This window comes from Chelonoidis abingdonii, chromosome 7 (assembly GCF_003597395.2).
Source record: "Chelonoidis abingdonii isolate Lonesome George chromosome 7, CheloAbing_2.0, whole genome shotgun sequence".
In the NCBI taxonomy this organism is placed as follows: Eukaryota; Metazoa; Chordata; order Testudines; family Testudinidae; genus Chelonoidis; species Chelonoidis abingdonii.
In genome coordinates, this window is record NC_133775.1 from 26,053,926 (window position 1) to 26,075,495 (window position 21,570).

Below are 21,570 nucleotides of genomic sequence, written 5' to 3' on the forward strand. Positions count from 1 at the left end.
CGTACTATAGCTTACATCTGCTGTGTCTGTGTCAGGGGATGGCCTACTGCTGTGTATTCTTCTGTTACTACATCATATATTTCCAATTTAAAGTTAGGTTTAAGTAAATTCTATTTTTGCACATTGCCAATGTGACACTTAAAAATGTTGTGCTTTTATTATTTAAGATGTTTTTAAAAAATACTGTTTTCATGTAGTAATGAGTGGCTTTTTAATTTAATTAGGGTCTATTGACTTGTATTGGTAACACATAAAGAGAGAACTGGAGTTGTTCCAGGAAAAAGAGAATTCCTTTTCCTATCTGCTTCTATTAATTGATTCTGTCACAGGAAGGTGAATGGAGATGTATTCCTATTCCATTGGCTTCTCCATTATAATCACCCTGAAATTAAAAGATTATGTATATAAAGTGGGCATTTTAAGATTGATTTTTGTGTTAGTTAAAAGTCTATTAAAGGCCTCAACACTGTGTTTCCTGTTGCTTGTAATAAGTAAGCTTACTCAGAAACCTATTGGCAGTGCACAGATTGGAGTGTTTACCAAACAAGGAAGAGTGACTAGTATGGCCTAATTAGTGTGCTGGACTGGGGCCTGGAAGACTTGGGTTCCATTCCAGACTGCCCCTGACCTGAGTGAACTTGGGCGAGTCATTCCCCTTCTCTGTCCCTCAGTTTCCCCATTTGTAAAATAGGGATACTGGTATTGTCTTCCTTTGTAAAGTGCTTTTTAGATTACTTATGAAAAGTGCTATATAAGACCTAGCTCTTATTAGAAGACTCTCAGGCAAATGTCACCATTGCTTATTCTGTGTTTTTTTTTGTTTGTTTTTTTTTTTGATATATGTCTACATTGTAAATGTTTTTCAGATGGAATCCTTTATAACTGATGTCAAGTTGCTTTAAAATTTTATAAGCCTCTTGCTGGCATTCTAGTTGGACACTTTAAGTTCCAATGTTGCTCTAATCATTTAGGACAGAAAGCAGTTTTCCTCTTAAAAAAAACTCACTCATTTCAGGTTTTTTTCCCTTGTGTCTAGATCAGAGATGGGCAACTTTTTGGCCTGAGGGTCACATCTAGGAATAGAAATTGTATAGCGGGACATAAATGCTCACAAAATTGGGATTGGAGTGTGGGAGGGGGTGAGGGTTCTGGCTGGTGGTACGGGCTCCGAGGTGGTCCCTGAACTCATTTCTGGCTGCAGGAGGGGGCTCCAGGCTGTATAGGGGAGTGGGGTGTGAGGGGAGGGTGAAGGCTGCCGCTGGGAGTACAGGCTTTGGGGTGGGGCTGGAGATGAGAAGTTTGGGGTGAGGGTGCTTTAGGCTGGGACCCGAGGGGTTTGGAAGGTGGGAGGGGGATCAGGCCTGGGGCAGGGGGTTGTGGTGTAGGAAGGGGTACAGGCTCTGGCTGGGGATGCTGGCTGTGGGACTTGGGGGTGTAGGAGAGTGCTCCGGGCTGGAATGGGGTTTCAAGGGCGAGAGGGGGATCAGGGCTGGGGCAGTGGGTTGGGGCACCAGGAGAGTCTCAGGGGTGAAGGCTCTGGGCGGCGCTTACTTTAAGTGGCTCCTAGAAGCAGTGGCATGTCCTTTCCCCAGCTCATATGCAGAGGCACAGCCAGGTGGCTCTGCACGCTGCCCTGTCCACAGGCACTGCACCTATAGCTCCCATTGGCTGCGGTTCCCAGCATGCAGAGCGGAGCCCCCTAGCTGCTCCTACACGTGGGAGCTGTGCTGCTGCTGCGTGAAGTGACCCTCAACCTTGCTCCCCTGCTGGAGCACCAGAGTGGGGTAAGTCCCTGACCCCGCTCCCCAGCGGGAGCTTGAGGGCTAGATTAAAACAGCTGGCAGGCCGGATCTGGCATGCAGGCCATAGTTTGCCCATCCTTTATCTAGATGCTCTGACTTGCATTTGGCTGTATAAGAATAGTCACTATCTGTGTAAGGTTCTCAAATAGATATGGTATAAATGTTACTATCAACACATGAAACAAAAAAGCGCATTGAAACATGGTTATGCTATCATGCTTTCTTTTGGTACAAGAGTCTATTTACTACCTTCAGTGACTAACCCATTGACCAGGGCAAAAAGAGCTTCCCCACTTTGACCTGCCAGTGCACAATTTTGACCTGTGATAATCACCTCTAAAGAGGATACTGTCCTCATTTCTGCTTAGCTTTCTTTCCCTCAATACATGACACACACTACAGGCAAACAAACCAATACAGCCTATTAAAATAATCGTGTTAGTTCTACAGCCTGGGAAGGAAGAAAGACTATTGTTTCTAAATGCTAGGGAATCTATAACTCTGATAGCAGTTCCCCTTTCCTATGTAACTTTCTGTTCAACAGTGCAAATCTTGGGAATATGCAGACATCAACATTGAACACATTCTATATAGCAAAGTAATCCTGCTTCTTGGAATTTGTAAGGTATTCCATATTTCTGGCTTTGAACTTATGTACATAACACATTCTGGATTGAGCAATTTAATTTCCTTGCTTCCAGATATCTTTCTTCCTTGAAATTTCAAAGCATGAGAGAAGTGGTGCCTAATTATCACACACAGAATTCATCCATACAGTGAGAGGCTCATTTGCAAGATGACTATTTCATATTTAAAGAAGAGGGGAAAGTCATTCCCAGCTTTGTTTTTGGCAGCTGAGTTCCCTGAGGTGGTGATAAACATCTACAGTCCAAACAGCAGAATACTGGTAACTGCTAGAAGATAATATATACTGTTCCTTTAAAAATCATTGCTTAGTTATTCCTTCAGTATTTTTAATGTACAAGTAGAGATGAGGAAAAAGATATAATGGTGAGAGTGAACTTTTTTGTGTGTGTGTGTATATATATATGTATGAATTTTAGCATTATAAGCTGGATTTGAAAGTTGACTTTTGGGTTAAAAAAATGCTGCTAATGTTCAAGACCTTTCCAGCTTGTAATTTTAAAACATGCCAAATTCTTTGTCTGGTAATCAGTTTCAAGTTACTTTATAAGGGTTTGGGGAGAGTTGAGATACAATCTTCTGCTGTCATAAATGTCGTGTCAAGGAAAAGTTTTGCTCACAAGGGTCTTTTATTATTTTTTTTTTAAATAAATTAATTTGTTTTTGGTTTTAATGACCTAGTGCAATTTATCTAGAAAGCCAGGACCTACAGGGTTTTTAATACTTCTAATTCTGAACTGCACAGACATTTGTGAATTGCTTACTGCACTTCTTTACACTTACGGAAGAGGAAAATTCATGTAGATGATTTTAAAGATTTTTGATGAAGATAAATGGGGGGGGACCAGATAGCAGAGAGGAAAAATTGGAAGAACAAAAAGGATTCTATTGCGATGACTGCTCTTATAATGCTATAGTTAAAGTTTTGTCAGCATTTCTCTTACAAAATCCTTATCCTGCTATAGAATTTTACTCTGGGCTAAAACATAACTGACTTAATACAAGGTTTGTCCATTTTTGGGTCCAATGCTACAAAATGTACAGATGCTCACAAAACTTCAGTGGAACTGCTCAGTTGAAGAATATGGGATGGATGTCATCCTTACAGCTTTTCTTTTGAATATCTGTAATATTTTTATCTGTGCTTGGAAGGTTTAGATTTTTTTTATAAGTGAATGTCAGTAAGTGTTGATTCACCATAAACACACAAACTAATTAAAAGTATTTCCATAAATGATCAAAATTTACAAAGTAAGAAAAATGCTGCTTGACAACTTGTTAATTTGATTTTGAGGATATTTACTTTATATATTTTGATGTGATGCGGACAATTTGTATTTTAACCATTATAAAGCTTTGAAGTTTTGAATCTCAACATCTACAGTTGTTAAATAATTGCCTGCCCTCCCAATTGTGTGACCCCTTCCTGTAATTTCTCACAACTTTGAAAATTTTTAAATAAAAAAAATCTTAAATGCTTAAAAATAAACAGCTATCAAAATCATCAACAAAATTCTGACAAGCTTAAATATATGTCTAGCCACTTTTTTAAAAAATTTTTTGAAAGTTTTACAAATACCTCACGTACTTCTATAGCACTGCTCTTTATGGTAATACAAATAATAATAATGGAGACTAGTGTTGCAGCCTTAGTCATGGACAAGACCCTATTGTACTATGCTCTGTATAGACTCAAAAAGATGGTCTCTGCCCCAAACAGCTTATTATCTGAGTATGAGATGATACAACAGATGGATACAGCCACACAAAATAGGAAGAGTACAGTGAAACAATGTGGGTCAGCATGGTAAGTAGTGGTCTCAGCACACCCACAGCCTAACAGTTGTCAAGTTTTTTGTAGGCATCAAGGAAAAGAAGAGTTCTCAGGAAGATAATTAGTTAAGTTTTGTTGTTTTTTTTTTGTGAATGTTTGCAGCGTGCAAAAAAGCATGAAAGTGGTTGCTTGAAAGTGTTACAAGTGGGCAAGGGGAACTGGCAGTATTGGTGGATAGGAGGCAGGAGTTGACAAGTTGATAGTAAATCAGAAGATAGGGTGGGGGTAGTGTGTGAAGGCTTGGAAATTGAAGACAAATAAATTATGCATGATGAGAGAGAGAGAGAGAACCAGTGGTCCTTTATAGTCCTGACTTCGAACATGAAATGCATGCTGAGTGATTTGCTGCATTGGCCTTCATACAGAGTCTCTTCATTTAAAACCAACAGGGATTTAGGTGTGTTAGTTTTCCTTAGCTTGGAAGGGAGACTAGGCAAATGCATCTTCCCGCTACAAGCATACAGGCCTGGTCTGAGGTAATCCCCTTCTCTGATACACAGGTGCTGACTTTCCACTGTGTCAAGGGGACAGAGGGTGCTCAATGCCTGGCACTGCCCCCACTCCACCCCTTACTCCAAGGCCCTACCTCTGCCCCGCCTCTCCCCAGCTCCCACGTGCCTCTTCCTTCCCCCCAGCACACCATGTCCTCGCTCCTATCCCTCCCTCAGCCTCCTGCATGCCCTGAAATAGCTGTTTGCAGCAGGCAGGAGGGAGGGAGGGGGAGGCACTGATCAATGGAGCCCACCTGCAGATGGCAAACATTGAGGGGGAAGGAGAGAGCTGATGTGGGACTGCTGGTGAGTGCTCAGCGTCCACCATTTTTTCACTGTGCATGCTCCAGCCCCGGAGCACCCATGGAGTTGTCACCTATGCCCTGATACATATGTACACACCTCATGTGACAAGTAAGAGGCAAGAAAGACTATAGCTAGGCTGTGTGTCATCTCAGCCTATCCTGAGGACAGTTGGTCCAGGGATGGAGAGATTTGTACCTTCTCTGATTATCTACTCATCTATTTAGTTGGGGCTCATAAGTTTTTTTTTGTTTATAATTTCTTTTTATCCAGCCATTGCTGGATGTTTGTCAGAGGTCAGTTAAAAAGAACTGGTATATAAGGCTCGACCTGTATTATGTGTGTGTAATTTTGGCAGCAGTGGGAAAGGGAGCAATAGGAAGGAAAGGATATGAGTTGAGATCTAAAAATCTCTAAACAAACACTGAACCTAGTCAATATTCATAATAAAGGACTCAAAATTCAGTCACCAGCCTGTAAGAACATGACTATGGCATGTTTAGATGAACTGGTAACTTGAAATATTTTATGGATTATGTGTTTATTGAGGAAATGTAATAAATAACATGAGAAAACATTTGTGTATGTCTAAGAATATTTATTATCATGGTTTCTAGTTTTTTCCCTTCTCTGACCTCCTTTAGATTTTTTTTATGATGCTATTAGTGGACAGCTCAATATTTACTGTAAATGGAAACAAATATTTATTTATGGTAGCACCCAGAACCCCCATTTGTGAGTGGGGACCATTGTGTTCAATAATGTAAAAACCTAGGTAAAAGACAATCTCTGCCCTGAAGGGCTATGGTACAGGCTTAATATTTCCAAGTATAATAAAGCTGGTAAATACAGAGGGGCAGAGAAAATAAATTCTAGGTACTTAAGAATGAGGATGACATTAGATTTGGAGGGAAGCTCTTTTTGACCAAAATAGTGTAAGAAAACTGCCTCTTCACTGGTGCCTAATTCACATCTCACTAAAATGTCAGATCTCCCATATGTTATATAAGGATTGCTGTCAAGAGGGAGAAAACAAAGTAATAAAACACCTCGTAGTTAAATGTAAAATTGGAAACCTAGTGTGAATTAGCAAAATTCACAGATTTGATGGGGCATAAATCCCACTTCTTGTTCTGCTGAAGGCAAATCCTGTTTTCTCCCCTGCTCCCAGTCCCCTGACTGCTCTGACCCCTCTCTCTATAATATAAAATCATATTTTTTTCTCTCTCTCTCTCTCTCACACACTCCCACTCCCACGCTTATCCAACTCCTCCCTGACTGCTCCCCAGAATCTCTGCCCCATCCCACTGCTCCCTGTCTGCCCCCCTGGAACTCCCTGTCTCTTATCCAACCCTCTGGCCCCCTTTACCATGCCATTCAAAGCAGCATGTCTGGTAGCCGCCCTGTCCTGCCCGAGCCTGCTGTGCTGCTCGACAGGAGCGCACAACCTTGCTACCCAGAGTGCTGCACGTGCGGTGGCATGGCTGTAGGGGAGACGGGACAGCAGGGAAAGGGCTGGGGGTTAGCCTTCCGGGCCGGGAGCTCTGGGGCCAGGCAGGATGGTCCTGCGGGCCAGATGTGGCCCGCGGTCTGTAGTTTGCCCACCTCTGCCCTAGAGTGTGCTGTCTCATGGGTTATTCCCTATGAGAGAATAATCTGTGCTTAACATATGAATGTAAGAAACGTGTACAATTGTAGAAATGTAGCACACACTGTCTTTATTCTTAATTTTTTGTTTGCTCCTCATCACAGCTCTCTGTCCCTGTCACTCCAGTAGAACTAAAATGAAAGGTTTGAAAAATCACATGGTGATTGCAAGCATGAAGCTTTCTAGCCTATGGGTCCTATGCAGAATTGAAGGTTTCATTGTGCAACTGCCTATCGTGGCAAAGAAAATCTTCCCACCCTGAACCGCTATAATACTGTCTTCTGAAATCTACAGAGTGAGCTTCTGTACCTCTACTGCTAACAGTTCAAGCTGCAGCAGACTGAAAGCTGATCAGAATTGTGTTCGTTTTCACTGTAGCTTTTCAAAATCCTGTAAACAGCAGTAAAACTGAGAAGAATTACATCTGTTTACTCTGCTGTTTGAGACGAGCTGAGCAGCAGCAGCAGCAAGGGCAGGAACTGGAGCTGTTCACTGAGACGGACTTTTGGGTTTAGGTGAAGGGGGAGAAGTAGAGCATTGAAGAACCACCCACATCTCCCAGCAGCCAGGAGTCTGGGGGTGGGAAGAAGCAAGGGTGGGGATGAGGAGCAGGAGCATATTGCTTCTCTTGCAGCAACTGAAAAGGGAAGGCATTACGTTTTAAATTTCTCATGCTAACCCATGGTTAGTACATAAGACTGTCTCCAGGCAAGGTCCAGATACAGCACCCTGATAGGAACACCATCAACTCTCACTTTTCCTCACAATTACAAAGGTAAGAGTGGCTTCTCATTTGGACATTCAATGGTGGGGTCCCCATCCTTCATATCTCTAGTTAGTTGGGCTTCAAAAATTTTACTAGACACCTATATGTGAGGGATGGGTGGCTGTATGTAAGACAGTGCAGAGTTTTTCAACCCATGGGGCAAAATGGGGTTGCCAGAATGTGTCAAAGGGTTGCATGGGAGGTTGGGGGAAGGGATGAGCATTGCAGAGCCTGCCCCAATCTCATCCGGTAGCGGTGGCTCCTACAGCTGTGGGGCTGGCTGGGCTCAGCTCCCGGCTATGCACATTGAGACCTGGAGCATGGGTTTGCAGTGCTGCAGCACTGCTCAGGTTTATCCCAGCTGCCTCTCTGTCATGACTGGGGGGGCTTGCTGGGCCAAATTTGTGTGACTGGACAGTGACCTCATATACCAAGTTTCAATGCCACTCTAGACCTGACCAGACCCCTATTGTGGGGCTGGGCCTCACCTCAGTGGCACTTTGACCTCGGAGGTCTCAAAGCTCAGAACAGGGAGCTAAGCCCTATGGGATAGGAGCCATAGAAGCCCCATTATGGTACTTGTACAATAATTGTTAATGTGTATTGTATATCATGTATAAGAAATATTTAGTAAGTCAGAAGTTTTTTGTGCTAAAGCTATTTACTGGGTTGAGACATGCTATCATGGTTTACAAATGGGTCCTGAATGCCAAGAGGTTGAGAACCACTAAGACAGTGAGTAGAAGAGACTGATGAAAGTAAGTTAAAGAATGGTAGTACGATGTAAGAAAAGAAAAAGTAGAGCAAAGGGTAAGGTCTAGCAAAAACAAGAATGGTCTAGTAACTTTTTTTTTTTTTAAGGATGGGCTTTTAAGTTTTTATTTATACACACACACATCCTGAAAAAGGAGGATTATCTATATGTTGCAGTTAAATACAGTTTTCCATAAGCAGTGTGTGTGGTTTGTTTTCTTTAAATTGTAGGGTGATGGCCTAAGATGTAGTGGGGGAAAGGAGTGTAATAGCATAAGTAAATCTATCAAACCCAGCTAATGTGGATACTAGTGCTCGAACCATGGTGATGTGGGGAAGGTAATAGGCATTTGAGCATCATGATACCAGTCTTCAGTGGCAGTATTTGCACATACACCATGAATCCAGCACAGTCACATTGTTTACAGCTGTAGGCAATGGATGACTCTTGGTAAATTGTTCCAAAGGCTAATTACTTACTCACTTAAAATGTTACAATTTATTTCCAGTCTGAGTTTGTCTACTTCAGCTTTCAGCCATTGTACCGTGTTATGCCTTTGTCTGCTAGACTGAAGAGTTTGTCAAATGTTTGTTCTCTATAGAGAACAAAGGCAGTTAAAGGGTGATTTGATTACTTTCTCTTTAAGCTGAATAGATTGAGCTCCTTGAGTCTGTTACTATAAGGAATGTTTTCTAACCCTTTAATCGTTGTTGTGGCTCTTCTTTGAACTTTCTCCAATTTAATAACATTTTTCTTGAATTGTGACACCAGAACTGGACACAGTGTTCCATCAGCGGTCACACCAGTGCCAAAAAGAGAGGTAAATCTCTGTACTCCTACTCAAGCTCCTGTTTATGCATCTGAGGATTGCATATATTCTTTTGGCTACAGTGTCATATTGAGAGTTATGGTCTGCTGATTATACAAACCCCTTCTGGAGTCACTGAATTACAGAATGGAGTCTCCCATCCTGTAAGTGTGACCTATGTTCTCGGAAGTAATAAGGCATCTTCAAGCCCTGGAATGCAGTCAGAACATTCAAAAAGTGAGCAACAACTTACTACATAATCTTCTAAACTGGAGTTTGCTGTAATGCAGAAAGGATGAGTGATACCTGGGGCTATGGGTGTTTGTTTTTTCTTTTTGGTGAGCACACATAACTCCCATTACCATGATTCAAAGGGAGAATGGACCCCTTTGTTTCATGTTAAATCAGACAGACTTACACTAACGATTAGGTCAAACTATGACGTCTTTGTATTTATTTTTAATATAGCTTGGTTCTTATTACATCTTACAGTACGTGGGGATCTGTCACTGCTGAGCCTTGTAAACATAAAAATCTATCTGCATGAGTCATAGAACAGCATGTGGGTGGGAATTATTCAACGGCACTCTGGAAAAAATCTAATATGGATATGTGGGAACACCTCCTTTTGCTTGCATAAAAAATAGTGATCACATGTCCAACAGCAGAAATTTGTGCTGTTCCTTATTTGGTAAAGTATTAATAGCATTCACTTCGTTCAATGCAATGGTAAAAATAAATAAATAAAATAAAAGCTATAGCACTTAACCTGTTTGGGATGACAGGTTAAGTTGTGGCTTAATTCTGAAAATATACTTTTCTTAGCAAAGAAAACTGAAAAATAAACTTACTCCTTCTGAAATTTTGTTAATTTTAATTCTGCTGAGAGCAAATGCAGAAAGCACTGACTAGCACCAAATGGAATGTAGAGGGGGAATGTGTAAGGATCTTCCCCCGCTCCACATAGCACCATAACTCTGATCAGCAACACATTGTGCTGTGTAGTTTGTTTTTTTTTCTCACCAGACATTTTCTGTTTACTGATAGTTTTTTAATTAGGCCAAAAACAGTTGCACAAATGCCTTACAAAAAGAAACTGTATTTGTGAGTATGGTATTTAAGGTAAGAAAAATATGAAAAATAACATCTCATAAAATGAAAAGACAGCTTGTATGCTGATCCTGTGGAATTTGAGCCCTAATTTCACAGCTGTTTCACATCCTATTGGTCAATAACATTTCTCAAGTTCATGCTTTTTTTTAATTGTATGAATTTAGTGTTTGTGAAGGCTTCCACATTGAGAGCCAGTGGGAGTGAAGTCCTCTCTTTGTGCACAGAACCAATATAGTATGAGCAGCAGCAGTGCAAGCTTCCCAGTGCTGCCTTGCCAATGTGCCTAAACCCTGACCTGCAAAGCCAATCTCTGGCCTACAGATGCATCAAATTAATGGCCTTCCTCTTTGTTGAGACTTACTGATTTATTGGCATCTTTTCTGATAAAGGAAGAGGATTCAAGGATTGAGAAATGCCCACCTTCATTGCTAGGGACCCTACCAAATTCGTGGCCATGAAAAACACGTCTCGGACAATGAAATCTGGTCTCTGCCCATGAAATCTCATCTTTTATGGGCTTTTACCTTATACTGTACGTATTTCTCAAATTGGGGCCCTTGACCCGAAAGGGAGTTGCAGGGAGTCTCAAGGTTATTTTAGGAGGTCACAGTATTACCACCCTTATTTCAGAGCTGGGTGGCGTACCATACCATGCTATTCTTCTGCAGTGCTGCTGGCAGCAGCTCTGCCTTCAGAGCTGGGATCCCAGCCAGCAGCCGCCACCACTCTCCAGCTGCTGAGCTCTGAAGGCAGCCACCAGCAGCAGTGCAGAAGTAAGAGTAGCAGTACCATAATCCCACCCCACCCCCCCGTAAGTGTGACTCACTGAGGCACAACTAAGAATACCAAATTCAGGGCAAACTACTGAGATATAAGGCAGATATACCCCAAAACTGGAGGTTATTCTCCCATGAGGTATACCAAACAAGCAACAAAAGTATACTTCTGTTTCACTATGTTGGGTAACAAGAAGTCATAAAAGCAGTTTCCCTAGATATTCCAGTCCTTGTGTCATACCAGAAACACTAGACTTAAAGATGGGTGGTTTTTTAAAACCAATCTAATCAAATAAAAGGTTCTTCTGATATCTAAGGACCAGCCATTCACCCTGGTCAGTATGTAACTCAGATCTTACCCCAAAATCATGCTGTTGCCAGTCCTTTAGTATCTAAAGGTTTATTTTTAAAAAAGAAAGAAGGGTGAGAGTTAAATTTGTTAAAAGAATCAAATACATACAATAATTGCAAAGTTCTTGTTTCAGGCTTGTAGCAGTGATGGAATAAACTGCTGGCTTAAGTGAAGTCTCTAGTTACTTCCAAATCATTAGAAGGTTCTCAGTCCATAGATTAGAATGTTCCCATAAGTATAAATTCATAGTCCAGAGGCTTGACCAGGAAAGAGGCAAAATGGAGGTGTTTCCAGGGCCTTTTATAACTTCTATCATGTGGAGGAGAACCCATTGTTTCAAACAAAGCCCTCAGCACAGTTAGTAGAAAATTACAGGTAAAAGATGGGAGTTTGGAGTTTCATGGGCAAGTCACCTGTTCATGCCTGATTTCACTTAATCATAGCAGGAAGCCATTACTTATATTTCAGATGGAACATTCACAGGAAAGTGCATTCAGTTTAGATGGGCATCTCCCTGGGTCCCTTGTGAGTTAAGTGTCCTTTTGATGGGCCACTCAATTTTAATAGTCCCTCCAAGATGTGCAGGCTGAATACCTTGTGGCGTTACCCCAGGAGCAAACCTTTGAAATCCACATTTAGAGACAATACTCATAACTTCAAATACAAAAATGATACATACATACAGATAGCATAATCATAACCTTTCCGTAGACATTTTACATACCACTTTTTGTACAAGATTGGTTGCAAATATAGATCAGTGGTTGCAACAATGATCTATATGGTCATATTTTAATCAGCTAATGTCACACCCACTACAGCTCCTTTTTGGGTGAGGGCCTCTACAATTACAACACTGTGAAATTTTAGATTTAAATAGCTGAAAGCATGAATTTTTCTATTTTAAAAATCCTATGTCTGAAATTGACCAAAATGGACCATGAATTTGATAGGGTCCTATTCATCACACTTACTACAGGACTTTTTGAAAAATCAGGAAACAAGGAATCATGGCTTCACAGGGTCTGGTCTATGCCCCAGTTTTTAACTAGTCTAATAGGAGTACCTCTTTAGTATGCTGGATCCAGAGCTGGATTTACAATGGTGCCAGTGGCTCCATGGAGCCAGGCCTATGCTCAGAAGGGGCACTGGTCTGCTCTGCTTGCACTGTGTCCTGAGAACCTGCCAGCCCACTGGCTCCCACCACCATCACTTGCTCCTCAGGCTGAGGCTTCCTCTCCGTCCCTTGGCCCCACATTCCTGCTCCTCTCTGCCTGGACCCCAGTGCACCTCTGGCTCTGGGCAGTCTCTGCTTCCCACCATCTGTGGGGCCCTGCCCATCTCCCTGGAGCTGAGCTCCCTGGGACTGGTGCAGAAGCCTGGCCAGTCTCAGCCAGGTGGAGGGGGATGACAAGGTGAGGGGCTTGGCTGGGCCCCTCTAGGCAAGTGGCTCCTGAGAGAGCCTCGCTGGGACAGGCCCTGGCCTGGCTGATCACACCACTCCCAAGGGACTAGGGTGATTCCTGGCCCCAGGATCAGCTCTGGCTGCGCTGCTGGCTCAACCTAGCAGACACAGTCACTTCCCAGCAGGGCTGGTGAGTGCATCCGGGAGGCAGTGGCTGGAGAGTGGGTCTCTGGGGGATGCTGGATGGTGAGGTGGTGGGGCACTAGGGCATGGAGGTTCTGTGGGAGGTGCTGGGCTGTTGTGGTTGTCAGGGCTGTCATTAGGCATATGCAGCATACACAGCCATGTAGGGCACCCAAAAATTTGGGGCACCACTGGGACAGCAAATAAGAGTGGGTCGGATCCTGCACACCCAGCGCACACTACAGTCTCCTTAAGCAGGGGCCGTATTCACAGAGCCAAATGCACAGGTGCAGCACATTCTGCATGAGGGAGAGGGTATGGGGGTCTCTGCAGGGAACTGTGATTCTCTGCTGCTGTGAGGCGGGCTGGGCGGCTTGGTATCTTTTGGTGCCTCATCTCTCCCTCTGGGCTGCAAGCCCAGGGTGCTGCAACGTCTGCTGCATATGAAGCTCAGTGTGTTGGCATTGGGTGGGGGTTCTTCTGGGGGTCTGTGGGCAGGGGTGGTGGTTGTGCTCCAAATTGGGTATAGGGGCACCAGTTTAATAATACTGCATAGGGCCCCATAAATCCTAAGGAAGGCCCTGGTGGTGGGGCTGTGGGAAGGGGGGCGCTGGGCAAGGGTGGTGGTGTGCAAGGTGCTGTGCATTTGGCAGGGGGGGTTGGGAAAGGTGTTGGGCATAGTGGGTCCTGGAGGGCTCTGGCCATAAGGAATTGGGAGGGGGTTGTTCCGGTGTTGGCTGGGAGTGCTGTGGGGTGCAGCATGGGTCCGCCCCCCAGGGGAAGGGGCATGCTGGCAGCACAGGGCCAGGTGGGCCACTGTGTGTCTGGCAACTGCTGGTTTGTAAATAGTGCCTATGCCATCCCATTGCCTCTGGCTGGGACCTCGCTCTGGGGACTGATGTCCCCATGCCACGCTCCATTGCCTCCATGGAGGCCCACAAATATGTTTGGGGCCGAGCCCACAAAAGGTTTATCTGGCCCTTGATCCCTACTGTTCCACAACGGTGGCTCCTCCAAGACTCCAAAACTGGGTCTTCAGGTTTCAGCAATTCTTATCTCTCTCCATGGCTCCCTGTAGTCGCTGTCTTATTGTATGCAGAATGTGTCTCAGATGGCACGTGACTAGGATTCATCACTGAATTTGGTCTGCTACTTGGATCATTAGCTTCCCTGTCCCAGGCTGAGTACTGATGGGGAGTGTGACATAAATGCTGATATATGACCCTCACCTAGGATGACCAGATGTCCCAATTTTATAGGGACAGTCCAATTTTTGGGTCTTTTTCTTAGGCTCCTACTACACATTTGCTATCTGGTCAACCTATCCCCATCCCACCCTGCAGTGAGTCCACCTGAGCCAGATTCCTGCATTTTTCCACCCTTTCAGGGTGCAATGTTCTCAGTAAGTAGTTGCAGTGATATCAGACAGCCTTTTCAAAACAATGTAACAATTTTATTAGCTACCTGACATTAAGGGCTTGTCTACAGTACACAGCCTTGTCGCTAAAAGTCAGCGTGTGTAAACACTCTCTGTCGGTATTTTGTCGGCAGTTTTGCCAACAAAATACTTCCAGCCCCTCAAGCAGTGTTAGATTTGTCGGCAGGAGAGTGGTCCTGCCAACAAAGCCGCATTCACATTGCCACTTGCGTCGACAAAACTTTTGTCTTTCACGGGGGGGCCTTTTTAAGTACCTGGGAAAGACGAAAGTTTTGCCAACAACGTTACAGTGTAGACAAGCCCACAGAATCTGAACGCCACCACAATTATTAAATCACATGTGTGTGTGCATACTTGGTTCCTTGTGTCGGTGATGCGTGGGCTCACCAGGAGCACTTGTATTTTTCAGTGGGATGGTTCCTGGAGGCCAGTAACAGTGGACGCAAAGCTCACAGCAATGTTCAAATTACTCCCAGTCCCACAGGATCGGTCACTTAATCCAGGATAATTGTATCTTAGATCTCGCACCAAAGACAATGCTTGTGGCCAATCCTCTAATAAACTATTTCAAGATTCCTTAACTGGGAAAAGGAGATAAGAGAGTTATTTACAAGGTTTAAAGCAATTAAAACTATATACACATAAACGGATTCCAGTCTTATGTTTCAAGAAGTAACAGAAGCTTCTGTAATAAGCGAACTCTATATGTCCTTTAGGGCTAACCCACGGCAAGCACTGGAGATCTTTTGCTTATGCTTAGTCATGGGTGGTTGGTGTTGAAGGCCAGGGGAGGCTAAACCTCCTCTAACCCAGGCCGGGGCTGTGCCCAAGTCCACCCTGAGGAGGCCATGCCCTTTCGCTCCTTCTCCCCTGAAGCCAGCAGGTGGTCAATTCCAGCCCATGGCCTGGGGCTCAGGCCAGCATTATCTTCTGACAATCCTATCCCACCTCCAAAATACAACAGCACTCTTGCCCTAATAATTGGGCCTACAAATTTTTACCCCAAGTGTGACAATTGAGTGAAAGTTCATAACATGTCATAATAATCTATAATAATAAATGTTTGTTCATTGGAAGAGGTGCAAAAAGGAGACTGAAAAACTGAATTAGTCAAAAATATAAAGGCCTATTGATATAATTTAAGGATGATGGTGAGATCACACATGGTAAACAAGAAGTGTGGGATCAGAAACTAATAGACCAAAATTGATGTGTGAAAAATTAGTCATAAATGATGAACAAAATAATGAGGGCATGGGCTGTTCCACCCATCACTCCCTTTTGGAGTTCTTAAAGAAAAGACTTCTGCAGGGAAATTAAGAAATTGTCTGACAACTACTGGCAGAGGAGAGGGGGCAGGTGAAACAGAAGGTGACTGTGACTGCCACAACCACTGTGACTATCACAACCACGGTCTCCCAGGACCCCAGACTGTACCATAGCATCGTTGGGCTTTTATCATCCTGATCCTTAGGGAGAGAGAGGAACCCAAATGATATTTCCACCTCCACCAGCTTCAGCTAAATCCCAAATACCACCTGGGATGTGAGACTTATTCCCGTTCGTATGTCCTATTTCTTCTCTTTCTCCTTTTGCCTTCTCTCTATCAAGAGTCTGGCTTAGCTGGCCAAGACTATATTTTGCAACTTTGCTATGCACATGTGACCAGACTGGCAGCAAAAAGCAATCCCCTAGACACTTTGATGCTGGTACAAGTTTACTAGGACTCAGTGTGTGTTATCCCTGTGTTTCTCCAGCAGTGTGGTAGCAAGTAAGAGTCAACACCAGACACAGAAATTGCATTTCTCCCTTTGCTGGTCTTTTCTCTCTCCTTTCTGGGTATGTTTGTCTTTTAGGAAATAGGATCAGACATTAATAGCTCCAGCCCATTTCAACTGACTTCATTTCTCCTAAAAAGATAGTTATTTATCACCTGAAAGAGTGACTAGCGGGATTTTCTTCTAAAGACTCCAGCTGTCCTGGTATCCTGTTAAAACAAAGGCATTACTTGACATTTTACATTTCAAATGCTTTAATTGTTTCCCCTCCTTTTCTAATCTTTGGTAAAGGTTAAGAATTTTTTTTAGTGGTGTGTTTGCCACTGAGCAGGCAGAAGTCATTGTATTCCAAAAGCCTGAACCTTGTTTAAAACTCTTTAATGTTGAACAGTGACAGGATCATGTTAACACTTTTGACTCTTTGGGCCCATTTATTCCATTGAAATTAATACAGCGCCCTTCAACAGTATGACTACTTTGCTTTCTTCCTACTCTTTTCTTGATTGCTCAAAAGAAGACACAATTTTACTATTTACTGAGGAAAAGTATGCTTATTCCTTATTATTGTCAAGATTAAAACCAACTCTGTCTTCAGTAGTTGGAATCTGTTATCTTGGCTTAAGGCTATCTATATTTCTCCAGCTTCCCATTTAATTTTGCTAATGAACATATTGAATAATTGAGGAATATGGTGCTGTTGCATCTTAATGAGTTAGTCTAATTACATGTAAGGATGTTCTGACAGATGTAAAATATTTTAGGGGGGTACTAGCTTTGTCACAAATCTTTTTTTGCTTTATGAAAATATTAGGGTATTATTTGTCTTAGAGATCCATTGAATGACAAGGGGCTCATGTATTTTTGACAGGCTACTATCTTCCTTCTTAGTTGCTTCCAATATTGCATTTAGTTTCTAATTATACCAATAAAACCTTTCCCTTAATGGAAAAGTTCTTGCATGCATGACAGAGGACAGATATTGAGTTATAAAATTAAGGGCTTGCACAAAGGATTTTGTGGTTAAGTAAAGTACACTTGATGACCATAAAGCTTTCCAAGTTTGTCTAAATTAAGCTGCTTATTTAAGGCAATTGATTCTTTAGATCTCTGAAAGATGTAGGTGCAGGACAGTCTAGATATGTAGATAGGAAAACCAAAATACTTGCAACAGTTGCGAGATATATTTCTCTCCACTAATCCAGACTCATTACTCTTGACCACGTTTTACTTGGCAGACAAAACACCTATACAATATACATCGGAAACCAAACATGTGTGGTAGCCTCTGTGCCGTGCAGATTACACTGCAGCCTCTGTTTGCATGCATACCCTTGTGGCGTAGAGTGATGGTGTATAAAGGAATTGAAAATCCTGAAATAGACAGACGTACAGGCACTGGATAAAATGCTGGCTCTAACCATCTAATAGTCATGTGATACATCAAAATCTGAGGACTGCAGTGAAGATATTGTGCCTATGTGATGAAGAAATGGGAAAGAATAGTGACTAATCAGTGGTGCTCCGCTGGATTATAATTATTGTGCATGCTGTCATTATTGGGTTATGTCTACACAGCAATGTAAGCCTGGGCTCCAAATCCCCCTTATGTCCACATACCAAATGTGCTAACCTTGGGCTCAGCCCCAGGATCCTAGGACTCTGCAGGGCGGGAGTGTCCAAGCCTGTGTTAAGCTGGGACATAGGTTCCAAGCCCTGCTGCTTTCCTGTGTGCATGCAGCCTCAGCTTGACTCAACTTGACTTGGTCCCAGAAATCTTCTGGATGTATCCCAGAGTTCCCAGTGGCAAAGGAGAAGCACAGCAACCAGAAGTGCTGTTACTGTCTGTCCAAGTACACTCTGGTCCTCCTGGGTGCTGCACAGAACTTGCCCAGAGCAATAAGCAAAGCTGACAGGCAGGAGGCAGCGCCTGACTGCCGGGATGGTACAGGTCATCCCACCCCCAGCTGTGCTGGGCAAGGAGCTCTGCCACTCCCCCTCCCCACAGGGCATCCTCTTGATCTCCCCCCCATCTCTGGCCCTTGCTCCCGGGCCCCCTGATCTTGCTGGGGCTGTGTGCACTGTGAGGGCAGTGATTGGGATCCAGCCCCAGAACTTCCCCACAGTCTCCAGGGGATCCTTTATCCCTGCCTTGCAGGGTGCAGCAGGGGCAAGGGTAAGAGATCTCAGGGGCTGCTGGAGCACACTGCACCCCAAGCCTTGGAGATGCATTTCACTGCTTTGTAGTCAGCAGCAACTAGGCTGGGGATGTGACCTTCATTTTATGTCAAACTTCAAAACAAACAGACAAAAATAAATTTAAAAAACCCTACACCAAAACACCTTCATTTAGCACCCCATTTTAAAAATTAAGATTTGCCACATTTCATTTTAATATGACTGCCCTGGTGACTGGTGTCCCAGTTATCCTGAGAACAGGTGCACGTGGACATTTTTGTGCCAGTGGGACTCAGCCTAGAGCTGGAGAGCCCAATTCTCAGATTAGATGGTAGTTTCAGTATAAAGCCTTCTCAAACTGCAGTCATTCTATTGAGACAGCCATCAAATAAGCTAATTATGTGCTCCTGATGGACAGTTGAGTTCTATCAATACTGCCACAGTGAGGGAACAGGGTGGGCAGTAGAGTTTTCCCACAGTGCACCATGTTCCTAGGGCTAGTCTGTAGACAGGGGGCGCTAGGCATTTTGGAATACGTTTATTTTCACTCTGGTCTGTGCCCTGCAGTGTGGATGCCAGAGCCCTAGGTTAGAGCACAGGTCAGAAAATCCTTAACCTAGGGTTAAAATGCAGTATACAGTCTCAAGCCCATGATTCCCTGACACAGATCAGCTGACTTGAGTCTCATTAATACTAGCCTTACATTGACGTAGCCTTGGAGACACCTGCCTGCCTGGCATCTGGGCTACGGGAGCCATGTGGTGTGGCTATCAGCAAGCATCACTTACATGTATCTGGAAAATACTGCTGCTTGAGGCCAGAATCATATGTAGGGGAACACATGCATAAAGATTTTTAGTCTTTGGATATGTATGTATATTCTCCAAGAATGTTACCTCCCCTCTCTGGCGCGAGGGGCTTGACTAAATTTCAGCGATGCCACTGACTGGTTGGCGTACTGCATGCAGGAGCTATTGAAGCCAGCCTCTTTGCTGCGTAATGGGAGAAAGATATGACAAATATTTGCCTTTCCTTTCTGTGTAGTTACAACTCCAAAGAGTAAGTCATTAGCTCTTTATGTGCAGCACAAGTTTTAGACCTGTATGGCACTGAGTTTGGAAAGTGGTGTTGCCCTCAACAAAATGTTGAGATTTTAATTCTATAGCCATGATATCTTTTCCTCTTCGTCCCCCCGCCCAGTATGAGAGAGCTTAGGGGATTTTACAATTTTTTTAAAAGGCTAGTATATAAAAGGTGTCATGAACTTGCTCAGCATGAACTCCTTTTATACACACTTGATGTTGGATCATGTAACCTATTTGGAACAATATTGCCAAAGGATGACTTCATAGACTTTTTGTTTTTCTTTGTTACGTTTAGAATGATCATATGCAGACAATTCATACCATCTCCATCAACCAGGATGTTCTGAAAAATGTAGACTGCTTAATTTTGAAGGGCTACTTTTCATTGGGCATGAGGCCTCAGATTGGTAGTTTATCCTGTAGCTGTTGTTTTTCCGCCTGACAATGTGTGCCTTATATATGCCAATGCAGCAAAATCAAGCTTCATAGGTCTTATTGATAGCATTTGTTGTCATTTGTTCAATGTTTTCTAGACTAACTTTTGTTGCCAGTTTAGTTAGGAATTAGAATAACGGAAAACAATCACCCTCTGAACCTAAATCATTGTAGAATGTTCCTGGATGTAGTTAACACATTACCTAATGTACTGCCCGTGGAAACCTAAATGCAGAAAAAAACAACTCTGCCTTGCAATATAGGAAAATTCTATTCTGAACTAATCTAATGATGAAAATTCAGCATTAGAGCTTATAGTTTGGCCTTTGTTGTGCCTACTCTTTGCAGCACAGTGCTTTGTTATGAGACCCCAGCACTACAAAAGTACAAATGTTTTAATTTAGGACCGTATATTCAGCTTAGCATCAATTTGTTTTGTTTGGTTTTTTGTTAACTTGGAATCCTAGAACATTTCTAAAGATAACTTGACTGTAAATGGTGCGGGTGAGAGTATTTTTTCATGAATTTAAAACAAACAAAAACCAGTAAGCCATGCAGTGCATCAAAGACATTATGTAAATACTGTAGGTAAAATATAATGAAATGTAATCCCTCTCACCCACTCAAGGATCCTGGAACTAGATAGGAATGATACTAATAAAAAGGAGCTCTTGTTAAGGCCTGATAGTGTCTGCCAAGGCTTACTTGGAGAAGGACATGATGGGGAAACAGTGATGGACCATAACTAGTTCTCTGTCTCTTGGGAGATTGATGGCAGTTCCTTCTCCTCCAGCCGAGAGGATGACTGATGCTGACAGTAAATAGGGTGGATTGAGCAGAACATATGGACTGCTCAATCTAGACTATTGCAGGTTCCAGTGATGCAAGCTAGTCCTGGGGGACAAAGAGGCAGGTGGTTCTCAGTATCCTTGGATGTTCTCAGAACCAGGATCATAAGCAGAGCTGGTCAAAACTTTTTTTTATTTACCTTTTTTTTTATTTTATTTTATTTTTCCAAAACAAGTTTTGTCAAATGATTTTTATGTTAAAACTAGTTTTAATTTCTTTTACTTCCCCCCCTTCCATGACATTTGCTTCAATTTTTTATTCTCCCCCCCAGACACACACACACTGTGTGAGAATTTGCGTGCCGCCTTAGGTTTTTCCTTTTTTCCTCAAGAAAAAGGGGGAGCAGACAAAACAATATCAATGAGAAAGTAACACATAGTCACACTTTGACTTTCCTAGTTTGGAAAACAGAATGTTGAAGAATCTGTGTGAGGAGAATATTTTTCATCTTTTCTTTACAGTTTTCCAACTTTTACCAGTGGAAAACAGAAAGGTGAGGAAATGTAAAAGTTTTCCATATAGTTAATTTTTTTTTGTTATGTTCCCACAGAAAAATTATTTCTCAACTGGAAACTTTGACAAAGAGCACCCCCCCCCCCAAAAAAATTCCTTTGCTGGCCAACTCTAACCATAATTGATAGGTCTGACTCATCTCAGAAGATCTATGGAGGAAATGCAGGTTCTTCTTCGAGTGCTTGCTCATATTCATTCCAAGTAGGTGTGCGCGCGCCACGTGCACGTTCGTCGGAAGAATTTTCCCCTAGCAACACCCGGCGGGTCGGCAGGCGCCCCCTGGCGTGGCGCCTTTGCGGCACCGTATATATGCCCCTGCCGACCCGGCCGCTCCTCAGTTCCTTCTTGCCGGCTACTCCGACAGTGGGGAAGGAGGGCGGGTGTGGAATGAATATGAGCAACACATCTCGAAGAACA

The 21,570-nt window shown here is 43.1% G+C and overlaps 1 protein-coding gene across 7 annotated transcripts in view; it reads left to right on the forward strand.

The window, feature by feature from the left end:
• DNAJB4 (DnaJ heat shock protein family (Hsp40) member B4) overlaps positions 1-21,570 on the forward strand; it is a 46,098-nt gene that overhangs the window by 5,326 nt on the left and 19,202 nt on the right. For 2 of the 7 annotated variants that reach the window (XM_032802474.2, XM_032802472.2), the window contains exons 2-3: positions 2,504-2,709; positions 6,828-7,498. The exons of 2 other annotated variants lie outside the window; for them this stretch is intronic. The gene's annotated coding sequence lies outside the window, so the exon portion shown is untranslated. Of the gene's footprint in view, positions 1-2,211; positions 2,428-2,466; positions 2,710-6,827; positions 7,499-21,570 lie in introns of those variants that run through there. 3 more of the 7 variants (XM_075067747.1, XM_075067746.1, XM_075067745.1) reach the window with 3 other exon arrangements.